Raw genomic sequence first — 23,043 nt, 5'->3', positions numbered from 1 at the left:
GCCAAACCCTAAGCAAGATTTCCACACCGACGTGCCAAGGTTTTAATGGCTATGGCTACACAGCCGCGCCGAAGGCATGCACGAGCCATGTAGCCATGCCATAGCCATTGGCATGCCACCACGCCCCAACCACTGGCACGCCACCATGCCACGGCCACTGGCATGCCACCGTGTCGCATCCACTGGCATGCCACCATGCGGCATCCACTGTCATGCCACCATGCCGCAGCCACTGGCATGCCACTGGCCTGCCACCATGCCGCAACCACTGGCATGCCACCATGCCGCAACCACTGACATGCCACCATGCCGCAGCTCCTGGCATGCCACCATGCCACAGCTACTGGCATGCCACCATGCACTAATGTTGACGCCACTTCGACTAGCCAAAAAGAGCCTAGCATCACATATGCTATTTACCTACGGCAAACCTCTCAATTCTAAATTTGCCACACGTAGCAAAGTGCTATATGTTTTCCACGAAAACACTCGAGACATCAAAACATGTCACAAACTGGGGGATACTCATCAGGGTATTGGTCTGGCGGTTTACAGCAGGCGGCGTGCAATATGCCCGTTACAGAAAGTGTCATAAAGCGGGGCGGTTAGTAATGACAAGAAATAATGGTGTAAACATATCCTTCATTATGGGAGCATAAATTTCAGGCGTTACCTGTTACTCCCTTCTTCCACCACTCAATCGTTTCCACTTCCCACGAGACCAGGGTACGTTTTGTTGCAACTTGTATAAATAGGTCTCACCTATTTTCCACCAAACAACAAGTTTTGGTCAGAAGAAAAATACAACATCCAGAAATCATCTGATGGCTTTTCATTCAGCTAGCCAGTCCGACTTTCTGATACAAGTCACAAAACACCCACACTTCCAGAATCAACTATTCTAGTCTCAACACTTTCTTCGCTTCCCTCCCTAAGCCCTTCTCCTTCACTTTGTGACCGAAGCAAGCTTGGAACGGCTATTTCTTGGTTTAGCCCAGGATTGTACAAATTGATCTCTCGAATCAAAAGTACTCCCGTGCAGTACATTGTTTAGGGTTTAGATTTGTTTCTCACCCACACACCCGAAATTACCAAAATCAGCAGAAACAGTTTTCATCCTCAAACAATCACGTGTACCCATGACTGGAAGATCCAATTGCGATGCATTTCTGATTTTGACACTCAAAATGACAGAACATATGAAAATCCCTAAAATAAACCACTGCTAGAAGATTTTTGTTTCCAAATCCATAACGATGGGAATGAAAGACTTGTCTTTTGAAGCATCTATGTTAGCCTAAATCTGTGCTTTTGGGGTAGCAGGGAGATGTTTTGTTCTAGCTATCCTCAGTTTGAAGTATCTACTGGAAGTCATGGTTTCTGGTTTTGTGTTAGGTTATTTTTTTTGTTACCATATCTGGAAATTTGTAAACTATTTTGTGTTTGAACATCGTAAAGTTGACCCTATAGTTTGCATCTATATAGTATTAATAAATCTTTGGAAGAGTTACAAGTCAGTTAGCCTAATAGTGTTAGACAAAAACATGCTAAAACTTGTATTGTGGATAAGAGTCAATCTGTTTTAGGAAATCATATCTCCGATGATTTTTATGTTAATGCTTCATTTAAAAAAGTGATGTTTCCTATCTATGGTTAGGTATTATCAGGTGGCGTAATGGTATAATTTCCAACATTCATATTTTCTCAGAAATCATCACTAGTCTTGGAGTATAGAAGCTCTCGCAGTAAACAAGGCCATAGAATGAGGTGTTCAGCTTAATGTCGAAGAATTTATTTTGCAAAATGACTGTAAAGATGTTGTATCTTTTCTTAAAGCTTGAGCTGCTCGTGGAGAACTAAACCTATATTGAAGGATGTACAAAAGATTATGCATAGTTTTTACAATTGTTTGTTTCATATATAAATAGAGACCATGATACTCATGAAGATAAGTTAGCTAGGTGGTTGCAGGATAAACAGGTTGATTTTATAAATACTTAGTCTTGTTTTATTTCATTAAAGCTTCGTATTGTTGAAGATATTATAAAGGGTGTGTATATTTATATAAATATATGTATATGTATATTTTTCCCTAGTTCTTAAAAAAGAAATCCATGGTCTGATGACTGCTTGAGTTCCTAAGAACAAGGACCATGCGATAGACAGTTTTAGAATTCAAAATGAAAGAGAATATAGGTGAAGGAGTGTAAAATCCACAGTGGGATAGAGGGATAATTAGACTATACGACAAACTGTTAACTTTTTATATATTTTTTACTATTTAGTTTCATACGTCAAACTATTTTCCATTTTTTTGTTTAATTCACACAACTAAGAGTATGTCGTGTAATGGAAAATTTCACTCACTCAATCGGCTGAAAAAGATATTGCTTGAGTTTGGCGTGAATGACGATTTCCCTTTACCCATAATATGACCAAAGTTGATCAAGTCTTTCATTTTGAAATGAATTCTCAACCCCATAGTCCTTGCTCTAAAAGCTACACCACTAGATGCCTTTCTAGCTTCAAGTGAGACGGTAATGTAACTGAAGGTCTAGCTTTAATTCAAAAAAAAAACTCCAAAATATATTTTTAACATTTTGTTTTCTCTCGAACAGGTATTGGAATTTCTTGCAGCAGTCGAGCACCCCAGATACCTCCATTTCATCATTGCCTTTAACAATGGCCATACAACTCCAATAGGCGAGTTGCAAGTGATAATTTTCAGTGTCACTCCCCAACAACTAGAACAAAAAATCTAAAAGTGAGAAACAATAAACGATAAAGGTCATGAAGGGTTGAATAAAAAGTCAAACGCAAAAATGAAATTTGAGACAATAACGGAAGTTGCCATGATTGCTACAGACGAGAATCACAATTACTAAGGCGAATACCAATCCAAAGATTCAACGGCCCGGATTATTTTGTTTTGTATAAACCGGTACCGCCTCATTAAAACGGGTACCCACCTTTGGCAATTACCAAAATTTCGAACTCCACATTTTAGTAGTAAAAAGGTTAATTTCAATACCCACATCACGAAGGGCCACACACTTAATACTGAATTTAAGCTCGTAGCAGGTGCATGAATTCTCCTTCCGAACCTTTGACATTCTTAGCATCTTATTGTGAAATCTTTCGCATTCTCATGCATGTGAGGCCAAAAATATCCCCACCCTTTAGTTTTTTTTGCCAGTGATCTCGTCCCACTATAGTTACCAGCATCCCCATAATGTATTGTCTTTAATATTTCGACACCTTCTTCTCTTGATAGACATCTTAATAATGGATCCAAGAAAGATCTTTGATACAAGACACCTTCTTGCAACTCATAGTTGTTTTCCTTACTTTTGATTTTATTCGCTAATAATCTGTCACGAGGTAAATCTCCCATCTCGAAATACTTGTAAATTGGAGTTTGCCAGTCTGAATCTCCCAATTTTTCTTCTTCTTTCTGGTTTTCCAAAATCATCACATTTATATCTTCATCTCATGCGTCTATGGATGGAAGTTTTAATTGTTCAATCTTAATGAACCTCGTTTCTTGATTTAGTGTCATGGATGAGATGAATGCCAAGACATCAACATATCGATTATCCTTCCTACATATGTGCCTCCAGATGATTTTGGGTATGCGAGTTGAATACTGTTTCACGAGCTGTAAATACTTTTGCTTGGTGGGATCACTTGCGTTATAGATCTCTTGAATTTGATGAATAACAAGCTGCGAGTCACTGGTCAACCTTGTATCATCCAATTGTTTTTTTTTTGCTCGATCAATATAAATTTTATTACTAAAGAGAATCCACAACTTAAGAAAAAATAGAAATAAAAAAAAAAGCTAATGCAAAAACAGAGAGAAAAAAAAAATCTAGGCCCATAACTGATGGGCCATTTCCTAACAGACTCTGTAATACTTTTTCTCTGTATTTTCCAAAGCACTTAAAAAATCAGGTTTATTTTGGAATTGTTGACTAATCCCCCTCTCCAGACCTGCTCCTTTTCTTGCCATTTTATTAGCACTAAAATTTATTTCCTTGTAGCACTAACTAAAGTAATTCTTATTGTACAACTTCTTACCTTACTCCATCTAGTTTGAATAAACCACGGCAAGTTTCCAATCATAAAAGCACTCATTGCAGCCAAAAGAGTCAGATTGCACCAAAAGATTCTCCACACTCTTTTGAACTTCCCATTATGTAGCCAGTATTATTGTCATTATTTCTGCTATAAAATTTGTAGCTATGCCCAATCCTCTTGCCTCAGCAAATAAAAATTCCCCTTTATTATCTCTACACACAAAACCACAACCAGCATTCCCTGGATCCCCCTGGAAGCTCCACCATAACACACAAGAATCTGGTTCAATGCAGGAAGATAGAATCTCAGCTCCATTTTTTTCTGCACTCTCAATGGTCGTCTTTTCAATTCAAAGTTTCTGAGTACCTGAAAATCATAACTACATTCCTACATTTCCCCTTTCATCCTTATTGCACATTCCTTAGTAAATTACATAATCCTTTTTTTGATTCTATTCATATCTGGTTTCTCCTCCCCAAACACAATTTTATTTCTAAAGAACCATAGCTCCATCATTGTAATTGATGCAGCTAATATACAGACTTCCTGAACTGCACTACTCTTGTGTTTAGCCCAATTCATTATATTTGTATATGAAAGAGGGTTCAAGAATAAAAACATACTGTCAAGCCACTTCCAGATTATTTGACTGTAATTGCCACGGTATAAGATCTAGGTTCTCGCTATCTTTACCACACAAATACCATTTGGAAGATAAGTTGTACCCCTTCTCCTGCATTTTCTCATCTGTAGCACATATACCCCTTACCATCTTCCACACATTACTAGCAGTAGTAGGATGTAGTACAGGATTCCATATCTTTTTAGCCCATTCCACTTTATCATAGTGAATTCTTACACATCCACTGCTGAATTTACTGTGAAGACTCCACTTAATGCACCAGTCCATATCCTCCTATCTTCATTGCCTCCTATCACTGGTAACTCCTCCACTGTAAAATATTCTAACATTCTTTGTGGTATCCTCCATTCACCATTACATATTAAATCAGATACCTTCATTTCACTGTTCTAGTTTGTGTATTCATCCTCGGGGAAAATGTCACCCAATGCGTTGTCTTTTATCCACACATCCTTCCATACTGAAATATTCTCGCATGTTCCCACCATCCATCTGCAATTTAATTTTAAACCCTCCATTACCCATTTCAGTCCTGACAACATTGATGATTTTCTATACCCAGTATCATCCAATCACATCTCCTTCGTATTCGGTCTCATTGTTTGTGGCTTCGAACTCTAACCTGAAGTTGTATACTACCCTTGCTCCTCCTACAAAGGTGAATACAATCCCAATGTCTCTGCCTTCGCTATTTGCGGATCCATCTTACAAATATTTCCCACCTTCGGGGATAATTTTCTTTGAGTAGATCTCCGGGATCTGCACGGTCTTCGTCTATATCCATCGTCTATATCCCGGATTATTTTATTTTATATAAACTCGTACGGCCTCTATCAATCACCGAAACTAATTTCGAACTCCTTATTTTAGTAAAAAGGTTAATTTCATATTTACGCCTAGTGCAGCCGTTTCCATGAACAAAATAGGGGAAGCCACTGCAACTTCTGTAAATTTCCCGCTTCCGTTGATTCCAATTTTCAAAAACAAAAAATGTTTGTGGGATCCTCACACTTTCTTCGGTTTCTCCGGAAAAACACATTTCTCATTTCTTCACTCTCTTTCTCCATTTTACTCAGCAAAATAATGTAATACTCATAAAAATCGAACTCTTTACCAAAATTATATAGTATTGTGTAATTCTTCATAGTCATGGGCTCGAAGAAATCTGGATTATTAGAGAAATTCTGTTCTGTTTTATCTTCAAAAAGAAAAGTAATTTCTGTTTTTTGTATTGGTGTTGCAATTTCAGCCTTTGTTTTAATTATTTTCTTCTCGAATAACCCATTTACAGATTTTGATGGAACCATTATTAATAATTATTCAAATTCTTCATGGCCATTTTTATTTTCAACAACTACCTATTCTTCAGAATTGCACAATTCAACTGAAACTACTGAAAAGAAAACAAATTATATAGAATTGAATTTACAAAGTACGCATGAATTAAATCTCACTGAGAAGGACAAAAACTCAATCTTTTTCGTTCATACAAGTGGTGAATTATCAGTTTTAGACAAAACCCATGAGAAAAATTCAAGTGTTTTTGTTTTAACTAATCAAAATATCAATTTAGCTGGAGATGATGATGATACAGAAAAAAGGGTTTCAGATGGAACCCATAGAATAATGTTTCCTGAGAAGGATAAATTTCCAAGATATGGTGATGTGGATGATTTAAGTAATTGTGATATTTTTGAGGGGAAATGGGTTAAGTTTGATGAAGAAAATACTACTTATTATCCAGTGAGTTCTTGTCCTTATATTGATAAAGATTTTGATTGTCATCTTAATGGAAGACCAGATTATGACTTCTTGAAATGGAGATGGCAACCTAGCGGTTGCAATATCCTAAGGTAATACATTTTTTCATGCATTTTGTAATTATTTTTTTTCCCCCAGGGTGGCAGGGTCTGCTTAGGGACTTGAACCAGTGGCCTCAACTATGCAACTCAGGGAGGTATTGTTAAAAATGATGATGAGCTCTTTGATTGAGTTTTTCTTTTTGTGGCAGATTAAACGCAATTGATTTTCTAGAAAGAATGAGAGGAAAAAGACTGGTGTTTGTAGGAGATTCTTTGAATAGAAATATGTGGGAGTCTCTAGTTTGTATACTTAGGTATAGTATTGTAGATAAGAGTAGAGTTTTTGAAATCTCAGGGAAGACAGAATTCAAGAAGAACGGTGTTTATTCTGTCAGATATGAGGTGAAAATTCTATCTATCTTAAGGGTTTGTCAATATCTTGTTATGTTAATTCCCAAATTTTTAATCTTTATGTTGTCTGCATATTGCAGGACTACAACTGTTCTATAGATTTTGTGAATGCACCATTTCTAGTTAGACAATCTTATGTAGAGGATAAAACGTGTCGACGGAGACATTGCGGTTGGATTTAATTGACCAAATATCGTCGGTATATTATGACGCTGATACTATAGTCTTCAATTCAGGTCATTGGTGGACTCATGACAAAACTTCTAAAGGGTGAGTATAATCATTCTCGTAGCTAGAAGAAACCATTAAGAATTCCGTTGTATGGTGTTGCCGGCAACATTACGAAATCCTTGTTGGAGGGTGAGGTCCAATCTTGGGATACTGAGATTGAGACCATAAAAACCTCAAATCCAAGATTTTGCCGTGTTATTGTTCATCTTGATACCTCATAATTATCGCTATTATGGTGTTTTTTGTTTTTTTTTAACAGAGAAAACTATTACCAAGAAGGCAGTCATGTATACCCAAAACTCCAAGCAATCGAAGCGTACAACAAGGCTCTCTCTACCTGGGCTAGATGGATTGACAAGAATATCGACGTCAACCGGACCCTAGTTCTATTTAGAGGATATTCAGTTACTCATTTCAGGTAATTGGGATCCATTTGAGTCTAACTAGTCCATTGTTGTGGTAGCTTTTTTTTTCTCCAGAAGTTTGTAGAATTCTGATAACTGACAATACATTTTGTCATGGGTGTAAATATGCAGAAGTGGTCAGTGGAATTCGGGTGGGCAATGCCACAAAGAAACTGAGCCAATTTTGAATGAAACTTACTTAGAGAAGTACCCTACAAAGATGGATGTACTGGAAAGCGTGTTACAACGGATGCATACACCTGTTTTATATCTAAATATCAGTAAGCTCACAGACTATCGAAAGGATGCAGAAAAGAATATAATACATCCGAAGAAAAGGTTGCAGCTGAAATGTCTCAGGATTGCAGTCATTGGTGTTTGCCTGGGGTACCAGACACATGGAATGAGTTGCTTTATGCTTCTCTCTTAAAAGCAGGTATAAGTTCTTGGAAAATCTGACCAAGAACAATTCCACGGCAAATTTCGTAATAGTTTTGTTAACGATTGTTTGTCTACTTACCATGACTTGGTTAATGTACTGTTTACTGTTTAGTAGTATGACACTGTTGAAGTTCTTTGATCACTCCTCACCACATTTTACTCTGTTTGTTGCGACTCATTTTAAGTATCTACTGAAAGCTAGGGAGTCATAGTTTATGAATGCTAAGTTTTTCTTCATCAACAAATAGAGATTCCATGTCGATCAAAAGAAAGAAATTAATAGAGATTCCATTCTTCATTTTAATGTCATGGAGGACCAATGTTTTAGCGTTACTTCTGTCTGTCATGAAAACGCGGTCCTGAGGTAGTAGTTGCTGAGCAAGGAACCAACTCAAAGATACAGATTTGTAATGAAAATAAACCAGATAATTATGCTCACATTTCACCACACACAAGAAAATCATGGAGGAACAAACTACATTCAGTAATGGAAAGCAAACAAAAAAGGAAGAAAAAAATAATGGAAACTGGAAAGACCCATAGCCGAATACCCATTGCCGAACTGTGACTTGCCGGTTCGCTATAAAATAGCCGAAATCGTTACTCCAGTACACTTAGTAGAAACGCACTGAAAGTAGATGAAAATGACTGGCTAACCATAGCAAACTGAGGAATTTGGAGGAAGGAGTTAGCTATCCTCGCTCCAAATTCCAAGCTTCTCAAGACCCATGCGCAGATTCCTGCCAGACTAACTCCATTCTCTTTGAGAAGCAAAAAACTTGTACTTGGATGTGTAAATTTTAGATCCAGTGAGATCTAATAACATCAAGAGTGAGTAAGTTTTGATTCTTGGAGGGGTTTATATAAATGTAAGAAGTGAAACTCAAATACTAGTCTGAGAATTATTGGTGCTGGACAACATTGAAAATGTTACCTACTTTTTGCTTTAAATCCCTAACTCTATCGTTCATATAACAACTAATTCATTAGTTTATCGTCAGTGACCCACTATCGTATAGTTCTCTGAAACACCAATTACTCGACCAAGTGAAGCCGGTATCACCCGGCTCACATTACTGTATACTACAAGATGTTAGCTAGCTTTGGTTGAACAAGTCTTCATATGTGCATGGATTGGAAGCATTTGAGGTTTCAGTAAATCGGCGAGTGTCTTAGGTCAAGCTGCAGGGGCGGAACTACAGCCAGGCTTCCCCTGGCTGGAGCCACCCCCGAAAGCCCAATCGGCCATTTTTTGACTACCTAATTTTTGTTGGACCTTAAATTCTTTGGAGATTTTAGGCTTAAGCCCGGGTCAAATGACAGTCAAGCCTGGGGAAAATGAGAATTCTAGTTCCGCCCCTGTCAAGCTGTGTTTGCCAAGCTGAGCCAAGCAGAGTTGCAATATCATAACTGATAACAAGCTGTACTTACGAAGAGAGTGTCAGGCTGTCTCTATTTTTCTTTCTTCTCTTCATTTTTCTTTTGGATTGTTATGGTGCTGGCAGTGATTTCCTTCTCAGAATTGCACCAATCTATAAACAGTTAAAAAAAATCCACTCATAATAACCTTAACTTTTTCAATGAAAAAACGAAACAACAACTACTTTGTCCACTCATTGGGATCTCAGCTTTTTCCGTTTTTTTAGTGCAAGCATTATATGTTTTCATGGAAACATAATCAAAATATACATATGGTGTTAAGAAAATATTATAGATATCAATTCTAAGACAATACTAGTGTTTAATAATGGATTATGCGTGATTGGGATCCAATTTGAGTAAAGATGACTAAGGTTTCAATTATTTGCATACCCTTTTGAGTATTTTTTTTTTTTTTTATAATGAATCTTTTGAGAAAGTTGAATCCGACATATAAAGTTTGGTCAAGTGCTATCTCTTCGTCTTTAAGACCTTTCCTTTCCTTTACACTTTTAATGAGATTTAACTGTAACTTTTTTTTTTCTTTTTTTTTTAATTAGGATTTCAAACTATAATAGACTATATACATAGGTTCAGTTACGGAACTGTGTATAATGACTGTTCGATTTGGCAAGTTAGCAAAAAAAACTAAAAGCTATTTGATGTTCATTTAAACATTTAAGAAATTAATCATGATACAAACACATAAGTGTTTATGTAATCAATGAAGTCTTAGAAGTGCTTAAGAGAGTTCTAGCAATGCTAAATATATTGAAATAATAAGTCTTTAAGCATCTTCTAAATATTATCGGGACAGTTGGTACAATGGTTTGCCAACCGTAGGGATTGTTTACGATTCAGGATGCTACGGTTTGTGAACCGAGTTTTCCAACCCTACTAGACTACCGAACTTAGTTGACCACAGTTCGTGAACCGGATTCGCCAACTGCTAGCCTATTTATCCAACTTATAAAATTCAGTTCATCATGGTACGCCAACCGGGTTCGTGAATTGTTCCCAACTGAACTTGTGGTTTGCGAACTGGTTTGCCAACCTTCCTGTATTTCTATATCTCATATATCTACGGTTTGTGATCTGGTTCGCCAATCTACCCTGAGTAGAAATTTTAGTAAGTTCATATTTCTCACTTATGATGCTTGAAACATTCCCAAGTGATATAATCATTTACATGGGAAATTTTCAATTGATCTACAAACTAATTCATAAAACTAATATTGTTAAGGACCTTTGAACATCTAATCGCTAAATCATATTTTGAGATTTTTCACAAGACAAGCTTGGCTCAAAACATCTTCTTTGTGAATCTACTATAAGTCATACGACATAGTCTCAATAGACAGAATGATGATATAGTGAGTAAAATAGAATAGTTCAGTCTTCACATACCCGATACAGAAGTTCACTACACCAAAACGACGGTTTTGAGACATATATAAGTATTGCCATGATTTTTTGAGACACATACAAGTGTCTCAATTTTCGCGTAGGGAATGGTTTGAGACGAATTTAACGACGCTTATAAACGTCTCTTAATTAAATTTTGAGACGTTAGTATGTGTCTCATAAATGTTTACCCACAGTTTAGTAAGTGAACCAAATTTCCATTTTAAGCGACGTAAATCGAGATATTTTTGACTTAGTCTTCAAGTGTGATCTCTAATACTCAAGTATAATTCTAACCTATCCGAACTTGACTAGTAGACCAGAAATCGAGATATTTTTGATCACGTGGCATTAACAACAAGCTTGAGATAGCAAAACTTGTGGGTTCAACCGAGCAATGCTTTAAAAAGAAAGTCATCTCAGATATAACTTCTCGCAACCATTGTGGTGTGGTAGATGAATCCTTTTCTCACAAAAGATGTACAAGGATTCAAGATTAATCCTTCAAAGACAATAAAAAAAGATTGTCCAGCAATGTTTGGTGAGAAAAATTTACCTCACCCCAACACTAACTAAAATTTTCTGGAATGTACATCCTTAAGAAGTGCCCAATCGAATATGATGTTAGTCAACACAAGTAACCGGGCATCTGAAATCCTGTCAGAATCTCTTATTCAATATAGAGTTATTACACATACCATTTCGAGAATCTCTTATTCAATATAGAGAATACATTCTGTATTTTCTTAAGTGAGGTCAGTTACCTATCTTGCGATAGTTACGTAACCAGGATAATCTTGATATGAAGTTAAATAATGTACTCATGTACAATATTGTTTGAAGTTAATTGTTTGAGTCTGCTTCTTCAGAGGATTTTATCTTCTCCTACTAGACTTTGTCCATTATACACATGTTCATTCTGATGAAACATTTTCATTTTCTTTTGTCAAAATTCGAAATGAATAAAAGGTTACATATTCTTTGTGGAAGGAAACAAAATCTGCACTTAAGAATATTTTTGAATCTAATCGGACTTATCTTGGAAATCACTTCTATATAAGTCTGATACGTATGTTTGGTATGTGCTGAGTTTAGGTCTAGTATAAGTATTTGACTCTTGAGTTTCAGAGTATGTACAAGAATATGCATCCTCAAACGATAACTCAAGCTAAGATTTTAGAAGTTATGAGTAAGGTTGTCTCAGATGGTGATGATTATATCAACCAATCTGAATATGAGGATTTGAGAGAAGTCAAATGTTTAGAAGAAGCTATCTGATCTCGTACTGGAATCACATATCTTCTTGACCAAAATTGTTTGGATACTAAGATTGATATCTTTAATCTTCGATAAATTCTTTTCAGTACTGTTGAAACTCATCACAAAAAGGCGGCATTACTAAGATTTGTTATACGTAATCAAAGAAACCTGACTAAACTTGGAATAAGTAATAGAGAGTATGCATACAATGTAAACTGAAAGGTTATTGTTCTAGCCAGTGAACATAATCAGAGTACTGAAAATCGTGTGTTAGAGCATAGCTCGGTTTAACTCACCAAGTGTTGGTGTTAGAGCATTGCTCAGTCGAACTCGCAAGCGTTGCTATCTCAAGCTTGTTTGTCAAGTTTAGGTGATCAAAACTATAAGTCTTGATTTCTAGTCTACTTATAGCTATGTCCCGGATTAGGATACAATGTGTAGTTGATATTTAGACTTCACAGCGTTCATTGATAGAAGACGAAGATCTACTGAGGAGAGCTTGGAGGAACTTCATCAACAAAAGGTATGTGGAGACTAAAACTTATCTATCACTCAGAATTTTATTCTATTATGTCTCCTAATGAGACTAAGTCGTATAGCTATATAGACTTTTATATTATACACGTTTCATATTTGGATCTGGGTTTAACTCGGTTATCTATTTCTCGAAATATGTGTTGGAAGATTTTTGCTTTAGCTACGTTCATCATATTCTTGACGAGTTTAGTTGGAAATAATTTATTTGCTGGAAACTAAATAATAAGTCAAAAGATGATCATGTGAAAATCACCTTAAAACAACTTACATGATTTGTGTGAGACAATCATTTGATGCCGACTCGGAATGTTTCATATTGATCATTCAATCACTTGAAAAATTACTTATAAGCTAATAGTTTGTGTGAGACATCTATTGTCGTCTTCAAAGGATGTTTCAATGATTGAAATGAGAATTTAGAACAAATTAACCTTTGTCTGTATACAACACAGTATGCATACCAATATACAAACTGTTGTGGTATGATTCAAGTCCGGATACCTTGTCTGCATACCAGTATGCGGACGGTTTTAACTGTTAAAGTCCGGGAACCAAGTTTGCATACCAGTATGTGAACAATTCTACCGGAGTTAAGGTCCGGGACAGCAGTATGCATACTAGTTTGCAAACTGCTGGACAAGACCAAAGTCCGGAAGCTATAGTTTGCGTACCCGTTTGCAAACTTAGTGGTTAAAGTTATAAAATCGGATAAGTATGTTTTCATACTCATGAACAAATACATTTATGAATTAAGTAATGCAATCTTTGCAAACCGTGGCTTAATATTCATGAATTGATTCTCATGAATCAATCTGATTTTGATTCAATTGGTTCATATGTATTTATGTGAAATAGTGAAGAATTGAACAACTCTATTTGAAACACAATTAGATTCATTTGATTATCTTTCATGTTTGATTGATCATCATAGTTGATCTAGAAGTGTTAGATGAATGTGGTAAAGACAAAAGTGTTCATATGGGTAACTTTGGTTAACTATTATTGAGCCAACTCAATATACACGTTTAGGTACGGGTTACCAATATCTAAATGAAAGTATATTTCATTTGTGTGTAACAAGCTAAGACCATCTAACAATGGAGATATATTTCTTTGGTTTTAAGAAGATTTAGCTTGAATCTTAAATCAAGTTTTCATCTAATGGTGAATATTGAATGCTTTGTTACTAAGCTATCTTAGCTTTGATTGAAAGCAAATCCTGATTTGAAAGCCTATATAAGGGAGAACTCTAGCAACTGGAAAACCTAATCCCGACACTTTCCTGTGTCCTAGTTGCGACTAGAGTCGATTCTCTTTTAACCTAGGTTTTTCCAAAACCATTATAGGTTAACGACTTGAAGACTTCATTTGGGATTCATGAAGCCGGACCCAACTATTTTCTCTGTAGTTGCGTGATGTGATCTTAATTGTTCTATCGTATTGAGTACTATCTTCTCTAAGATTAACTCGAGATTTATCTCCGATAGGTAAGATATAAAAAGTAATCACAAATCTCTTCATGTTATTCTTTGTGATTCCACAATAACTTCTTCTACTACCATATAGTTAAGTTATTGTGAGGTGATTGATATTTCTAGGCTATTTTTCGGGAATATAAGATCGGCTTATCAATTGGTTCATGTTCACCTTGATTTATCAAAAGACGGAACAAAAACTTCATAGGTACTTCTGTAGGAGATGGATTTATCTATCAGAATAGACTTATCTGTGTGAGACAGATTTGTTTATAAGTCTTCAACTTTGGTTCGTAACAACTCTTAGTTGTGGGTGAGATCAGCTAAGGGAATTAAGTGCGTAGAGTCCTGCTGGGATTCAGAGGCGTAAGAACGCGACTGTACCTTAATCGGTGTGATATTAGGGCTCAACTACATTCCAGTCCGAAGTTAACTTGTAGTAGGATAGTGTCTGTAGCGGCTTAATACAGTGTGGTGTTCAAATCTGGACTAGATGCCAGGGGTTTTCTGCATTTGTGGTTTTCTCGTTAACAAAACTTCCGGTGTCTGTGTTATTTCTTTTCCGCATTATATTTGTTTATATAATTGAAATATCACAGGTTGTGCGTAGTTCAATCAATTGGTAAATCCGACCTTTGGTTGTTGATATAAATTGATTGACACTTGGGCATTGGCCTTTGGTACCGTCCAAGTTATTTCTCATATCAATCAGGCTCACATATTTCTATCTGTTTGATTGTAGATTGTATTGAGAAATTGAGATATAACTCTTTGGTTTCTTGATTGAGCTCGCTTTATAAGCTGGTGCTCTAGGAATTATATTGGAGTTAGTCCATACATATTGCCGAACGAATTAATGGGTGTGGTTGTTATACCCCGCTTTTTTAATTGGTATCAAAACAGGCAAACACGTTAAAGACCTCATAAGTCTGTGTTTGTAACAATCTGATTCTATGGACAAAAGTGTTATCTCTGACAAACGTATCACCAGAAATAAAAGTTCTGTTTCTATGAAATCTATTGAAAAGAAAGACTTGTCAATCTCACATATAGATGAACATTCTGTTCCCACGAAACAAACAAGTATTGATAAGTGTTACCCTGATTATCTTACTGACGAGTCTGACTGTGAAGTAGAAAGGGAAGCAGCCTAAGAGAGTCCGGCGATTTTAAAACTTGTTAGGATCCAGGAAATTAAAATCAATAGGCTGAAACACAAAGTAAATATGATTATAAGTATGGTTAAGGATCGTGATTACCAATTAAGAATTCTCTGTGAGAAAAATGTTGTAGTTTGTTCATCTCGAACCTTACTCGAGGCTAAACTCAAGGAGGATGCCTTGGAAATCGAACGCTTTTTGAGTAATCTCTATATTCAGTGTAAAGGTTGTTCTGTGGAGTCCACTATACCAATTGCGTCCGACTCAACTGTGTTATTAGAAAACGTGACTACATGTAATCATGTTTCTCTGAACCCAGTTTCAGAAGCTAAATTGCAAACCCTTCCTATTGCTAACGATATGGTTGCACCTTCCACTAATCAACGAATCACCACATCTCACGGAAGAAATAAATCTTCTAACAATGTTGTTAACCCTACTCACTCTACTCACTTCGGTGATCAGAAAATATGTCTCTTTTGTGATTCAAAAGGACGTGTTCAACGGAAGGGAAAATTGAGGTTGAATGACAACTATTTTGGTCGACTTCAACACATTTTGGTCGACTTCAACACACCTTAGATTTAATCCTCAAAGGTGTAACTGACATTCGGACGTCTAAACCAATTGGTTTTAGTATTCACACTGTGAATCCTTCCAGGAAAGTCAGCTCAATATGCTCTTCTAACGTTCGAACTTGTAATAGTAGCGTTAACACAAATCGGTCAAGAAGATTTCAGAAATGTCCTCCTCAAATTAAGGTAGGGGATGATGTTCAAAATGTGAGAAAGGTACCAGAAAGTGAAAACCACAATGGAGATATGAAGGACAACCTAAATCTGATAATTGAAGGATACAAGGATCTTATCAACAGGCTGTCAAAATCCTCCAAACAAACTTCTTCTGTAAAAGATTCAAACTTACGGGGGTTTACTCAATAAATACTTTTGTAGATTTGTATAGACTTGAAAAGAGTCATGAAAAATAACAACTTTCGGAGAGTTCTACAGAGTTGGAAAAATACTTGCAGAGTTGGCCTAATTCCTGTAGAGATTTGTAGAGTTCTAAAAAGTTGTGAAAAACAAATTTCTAGAGAATTGTATAACAACCAAAGATGACAAATCTAGAGATTTGTAGAGTTTTATAAAATTTATCCTATCAAAAATAATTCTTGAAAATCGTTGATTGCAAATTAAATTGAGCACCCATCATATCTGAAACACTTTAGCCATCAATTGAAATTTTCATTTCAAAATCAAAAGAGTTTGATCGTATCATATGTTGTTTAGGATATATATATATATATTTTGTAGAAGTCTCCCAAAATCTTTCATATTTTGCAAGACTTTCTCTAAGGCAAAAATACACATAAATGTCATTCAAAGTCTTAAAAATTGGTAAGTATGCAAATTCTTTAAATTTTCTTGTTTCTAACGAGTAACACAAACTTTTAACGAGATTTTACAAGTATATAACGAGTAACATATACATACAAGGAGTTTTATAAAGTATATAACCAGTAATACAATACTTTGGAAATCCATTAAAATCTCTGGAAACCACAAAAAGTATTTATTGAGTAAACCCCCGTTAGTCTCTTACTTTGATGATAGTGAGTAAACCCCCGTTAGTCTCTCACACCAAAAAGGGTTTCCTCCAAAAATTAAAAGGAAAACGAGGGTTAACCATGAACAGTTTTCATTTGATGAGCATAAAGATCATACTTGTGTAAAATTAATCACAAGGTTTGAAACCTTACTCGTAAAAAAAATCCTGTTGAGTAAGATGTGCAAATAATCAGGTATACTTATTCGTAAAGTTTTCTCCGATTAGTTGACCTATTTTCTTATCGTTCATATCTAGACTACCGTCTTCAGACATCTTTGCATAAGTATTTATGTAGTGTCGAGAATTTCTTCTAGTGTCCACCTTTTAAAATTTTGGAAGATTAAGTTATGCTGAGCTTGCTTTTCTTTTGCTCTACATTTTCCTCCTAAGAGAAAAAAAATTATTAAGCTAAGAATTGTGAAAGAAAAATTTCATATAGCAAAATTTTACTGTATTCTTTTACTTGGAGAAAAGAATTTTACAGTCCCTGTTTATAAGTTTCCTCTTATGGGTTAAGATTGTGTTCGTACGGGTACCTTGTGATGTGTCACGAACCGACTACAAAAACCCTAAAAATATACTCCCTGAGAAACCGTTTATATACCTAACCTATTGAAGTTGAGTTATCTCACTCTAGGTTATTTTTCTCATATCAAGGATGTCATCACCTTCTCACACTTGTGATTTTACAAAAGGGTTTCTTGATAAAGGTATGGTTACAGTTCCAAAGGGAAAAAGAAAAGAATCCTAGTAGATGCTAACGACGTCAAAGATCAAAATCCTGATGATTATTCTGATGTCTCATGCTATTATGCACATACTCATCAAGATGTTGAGCATGATGAAATGGTTTCTGCTGAAGTGGTTCATGATTTTCTTAAATATTTTGAGGAAGCAAAATTGCACCTTGTTGATACTGAAAATGCGGGGGTACAACAACCTCACCCAATATTTCGATTAGCAATCTGTATGGACTAAATCTAATATACTTTTAAGAGAATCAACTAGACAGTCAGACTCAATCTTAATAAAAAGTATATCAAGGAGTTAATATCTCTATCTCTCGATTTGATCTTTACTCAAGAAAATGTAAATCTGCGAGTCTTTATCAAACACTAGAGATATAAACTTGGATGGTACCAAAGACCAATATCCAAGGATCAATCAATTTCCAATCAACAACCAAAGGTTGGATTTCACAATTGATCGATACAACGCAAAACCTGTGATATTTCAATTATATAACAAAATATAATGCGGAATAAAAATAACACAGACACCAGAAGTTTTGTTAACGAGGAAACCGTAAATGCAGAAAAACCCCGGGACCTAGTCCAGATTGAACACCACATTGTATTAAGCCGCTACAGACACTAGCCTACTACAAACTAACTTCGGTCTGGACTGCAGTTGAACCCTAATCAATCTCATACTGATTCAAGGTACAATTGCGCTCCTTACGTCTCTGATCCCAGCATGATACTACGCACTTGATTCCCTTAGCTGATCTCACCCACAACTAAGAGTTGCTACGACCCAAAGTCGAAAGACTTTAATAAACTAATCTGTGTCACACAGAAAAGTCTATGATAATAGATAAATCTGTCTCCCACAGATAAACCTATGAGTTTTTTTTCCATCTTTTGATAAATCAAGGTGAACAGGAACTAATTGATAACCCAGACTTATTTTCCCGAAGAACAACCTAGTATTATCAATCACCTCATAATAATCTAAATCGTAGGGTAGCGAAACTAGATATTGCGGAATCACAAACGATGAGACGAAGATGTTTGTGATTTCTTTATATCTTGCCCTATCGGAGATATAATCTCAAGTCAATTATTCAACTGAACTCGTACGATAGAAAATGGTAAGATCAGATAGCTCAACTAGAAGAGAAGTAGTTTCGTCTGGCTTCACAATCCCAATGAAGTCTTTCAGTCGTTAACCTACAGGGTCTCGAGAAGAAACCTAAGGTTAAAGGAGAATCGACTCTAGAAAAACCAACTAGTATCACACATGAGGTGTGAGGATTAGTTTTTCCAGTTGCTAGATGTCTCCTTTATATAGTTTTCAAATCAGGGTTTGCAATCCAAGTTACCTTGGTAACAAAGCATTCAATATTCACCGTTAGATGAAAAACCTGATTCAACCAAGCTAATATCTTTCAACCGTAGATCGAAACTTAGCTTGTCACACACAAATGAAATGTATTCATTTATGTTTGAGTAACCGTACATAAACTTGTACACTTAGTTGGTTCACAAATAGTTAACCAATGGTTAGTGTTAGATCATAGCTCGGTCAACCTCGCATGCGTTGCTATCTCAAGCATGTTTGTCAATGTTAGTGATCAAAACTATAAGTCTTGATTTATAGCCTACATAGCTAAGTCTCGTACTAGGATAGAAAAGTGTAGTTGAGCTCAAGGACTTCATGGCGATTCATCATACAACGACGAAGATCTATACAAGGAACCGTTGAACTTCATCAACAAAAAGGTATGTGGAGACTTGAACTTATATATCACTCAAAAGTCTATCTCTTCTATCTCCTACTTCTTATGAGACAAAAGTCGTATGTTATATATACTAGATCATACACATTTGACATTTCGAGCTGAGCATTCATTGCTTATCTTTTATCTCGAAATCGTGTGTTGGTAAAGCGTTTCGCTTTGATCAAGTTTATCTTCACCTAGTGACGAAAGTCATGAAAAGTTTCAATCACTTTGAGAATTGCTCTGACGTGAATCGGTCTGTGAATAACGGATACATAGCGTCCTCTGAGAATGTCTCAATGATTGAAATGAGAGTTTAGATTACATAACCATGTATTCCTTGAACCGAAGTTTTCGAACTTTGTTGATAAAGAGAAATCGGGAGGATTGTGGAATTGGCTTGCCAAGTCCGCGAACCTAGTTCAGAGACTCAGTCCGCGAACTGTCGGAAGTGCTCGACCGAGAATTTCTGTTGGATTTTCCAAAACTAGTTTGTGTGCTTAGTCCGCGAACTCAGTACGCGAGCCCGGTCCGCGAACTGGCGGAAGTTCTCTTTCCGAGAATTTCTGCTGAGTTTGGAAAACTCAACTGATTAACTTAAGTCCGCGAACTTGTTTATGAACTTAAGAGGTTATGATCTAAAGATGCATTAAATTACTAAGGAATGCTTAATGAAAACCGTGACTATAATGTTCATGAGACGATTCAATCGAACCGAATCATCTTTGCTTCAATTGTGTCTTGTGTAGTTACATAAGATCTCATAGCAATTGAACAACTCTGTAACTAGTTCATTTGAGTCAATTGAACTAGTTATGGTGAAGAAGAACAAGGTTAATATGAAATGATCATATGGTTAACCTTTTGGGTTACTATGTTGAACCAACATACAATACACGTTTGGGCATGGTTTTCACGAACCCAGTAAACGTCTACCCAAGTGTGTGTGACAAGCTAAGTTTTCGATCTAACGGTTGAGAAATATTAGCTTGAATCTAAATCAGGTTTTCATCTAACGGTGAATAAGGATTTCTTTGTAACTAAGGCAAAACCCTGATTTGAAGGCTATATAAAGGAGACATCTAGTATTGTGCAAAACTAATCCCCACACGTCTGTGTGCTACTAGTGCGCTCGCTAGAGTCGATCTTCATTAACCTTTGATTTTCTTCTCTAAAATCAGGTTAACGACTTAAAGACTTCATTGGTATTGTGAAGCTAGACCGATACTACTTTATCGTAGTTGTTTGATCTGATCTTGCATCTTCTACCGTACGAGTACAATCGATTGATTGGCTTGAGATCGTGAGAGTTCTCCGATAGGAAAGATAAAGAAGTCACAAACATCTTTGTCTCACTGTTTGTAATTCCTCGACAATCCGCTTGTGTAGTCAGGAAGGATTATAGAGAGGTGATTGATTAATCTAGGTTGTTCTTCGGGAATATAAGACCGAATTATCAATTGGTTCCTGTTACCTTGATTTTATATCTAAAGATGGAACAAAACCTAGGGTTTATCTGTGAGAGACATATTTATCCTTTTATAGACTTTTCTGTGTGAGACAGATCTGTTTATTATCAAGTCTGTGATTTTGGGTCACAACAACTCTTGGTTGTGGGTGAGATCATCTAAGGGAATCAAGTGCGCAGTATCCTGCTGGGATTAGAGGCGTAGGAGTACAACTGTACCTTGTATCAGTGGGAGATTGATAGGGGTTCAACTATAGTCCAGTCCGAAGTTAGTTTGCAGTAGGCTAGTGTCTGTAGCGGCTTAATACAGTGTGTATTCAATCTGGACTAGGTCCTGGGGTTTTTATGCATTTGTGGTTTCCTCGTTAAAAAAATTTCTGGTGTCTGTGTTATTTCTTTTCCGCATTATATTTTATATAATTGAAATAATACAGGTTGTGCGTTCGTGATCATCAATTGGAAATCCAACCTTTGGTTGTTGATTGGTATTGATTGATCCTCGGACATTGGTTTTTGGTACCGTCCAAGTATTCCTTGTATTTGATAAAGACTCGTTATTGTTTTTAGCTTGAGTAAAAATCAAATCAAGAGAGAGATATTAACTCCTTGAGATACTTTTATCTAGATTGAGTCTGACTGTCTAGTTGATTCTCTAGCAAAGTATTTCGGAGTTAGTCCATACAGATTGCTAAGAAAAATATTGGGTGGTGTTGTTAGACCCCCGCCTTTTCAATTGGTATCAGAGCAGGCAAACACATTTAAGACCTCATCAGTCTGTGTTTTTAGCAATCTGAGTATGTGGACATGATCTCATACGCATACCAAAATGCCTCCTAATGCTGTCAACTTTGTCAAGCGTCTTGGAAATACCTCAAAGGGTCACTCCTTAGATTATTCTTCCGAATCCCGAGGTAGGAAGACTGTTCCATCATGTATTGGTCATTCTTCCTCCAATGAGAATTTGGACATAATGGCAATAGCTGAAATGGAGCTCACCAGAATTTCAAAAAATTCTACAGAGTTTGTTGATCTCAAGGATCATGTACAACTCATGGATGAATTCGAAAGGTCTATTGATCGTGAGAAAGTACTCTACAACATTATAGGGTCATTCTCTAAGGAAATTGAGAAACTTCTTCAAGAAAACAATATACAGCGTGAAAAGATTTGTGATCTTGAAAAGCTGGTCAAAGAAGGTTCAATTAGAGAAAATTGTTTGATCAAGACGCATTCATCTGATCTAGACATACTTCGTGTTGAGAAGGAGAAACTTGAAGCATCGCTTGTCTTAGCCCATGGACAGTGCGAATCCTTGGAAAAGGAAAACTCTGTCTTAGAGAAAAATTCTTCTGCACTAACTAATTCTCATGAGTTACTGTACAGAATGAAATTTTCTCCAGAAGAAGATTGTGTCAAGAAAAGTTTTCATAACTTACAATCTTTTCCGGTGGCTATGAAGTTTAAACAAGTACCAGTTGTTGCTTCCCCACCACGAATTTGTACCTTCTGTGGAAAAGGAAATCACTATGCTATCCGTTGTTTTGCCAGAAATAAACAAATTTATAAGCTTCGTAATTTTTTTATCCACTATCAATGGAACAAATAGTCAGTCGACTACCGCAGTGAATCGTATATCCACAGAAAAACAAGAACCTTATAAACATGGAACTCTTCCTAGAAGTCATCACATGACACATGTACATTCTAACTCTCATATTACTGATGAATGTATTTCCAATGCTTATAAGAAGGTTCTTGGTAAATCTAAATCCATAAAATGGATTCCCATCTTTTCTGATTCCCTTGAATTTCAAGAGGCCCTAGATTTAGTCCTCAGAGAAAGCCTTCAGAAGGATATGCAGATCGTGCTATGTCTTATTTTTCTAAACTGAGTGATAATCAAAGAAGGAAAGCTAAACAAAATCAATGTTCATTTAATGAGCTGAGTGCCCATACTTGTGCTAATTAATCACAAGGTTGATATCTCACCCACCAAAAATCCTAGTTGTGTGAGAATTGAATAGGTATACTCTGTGGATAGTATCTGTGATTATCTAGCTATTTTCTTATCGTTCTTAGATGGATAATCTGTCACATACTTCTACATGAGTATTTTTATCACCCTTGTTTGTTAAATATCCTGCTAACAATATTGTTTGTGGATCCTTAAACTGTGGAAGACTGTGTCAAGGATTAG

At 36.1% G+C, this 23,043-nt stretch overlaps 1 pseudogene; it reads left to right on the top strand.

Annotated features, from left to right (window-relative positions):
• The first annotated feature begins 5,659 nt into the window (after nucleotides 1-5,659).
• LOC113293602 lies at nucleotides 5,660-8,296 on the top strand (annotated as a pseudogene).
• The last annotated feature ends 14,747 nt before the right edge of the window (nucleotides 8,297-23,043 follow it).

Source organism: Papaver somniferum, chromosome 7, assembly GCF_003573695.1.
Source record: "Papaver somniferum cultivar HN1 chromosome 7, ASM357369v1, whole genome shotgun sequence".
NCBI classification, from domain to species: Eukaryota; Viridiplantae; Streptophyta; class Magnoliopsida; order Ranunculales; family Papaveraceae; genus Papaver; species Papaver somniferum.
Note: the sequence above shows the minus strand (reverse complement) of the source record. Positions and strands in the feature narration are given on the sequence as shown.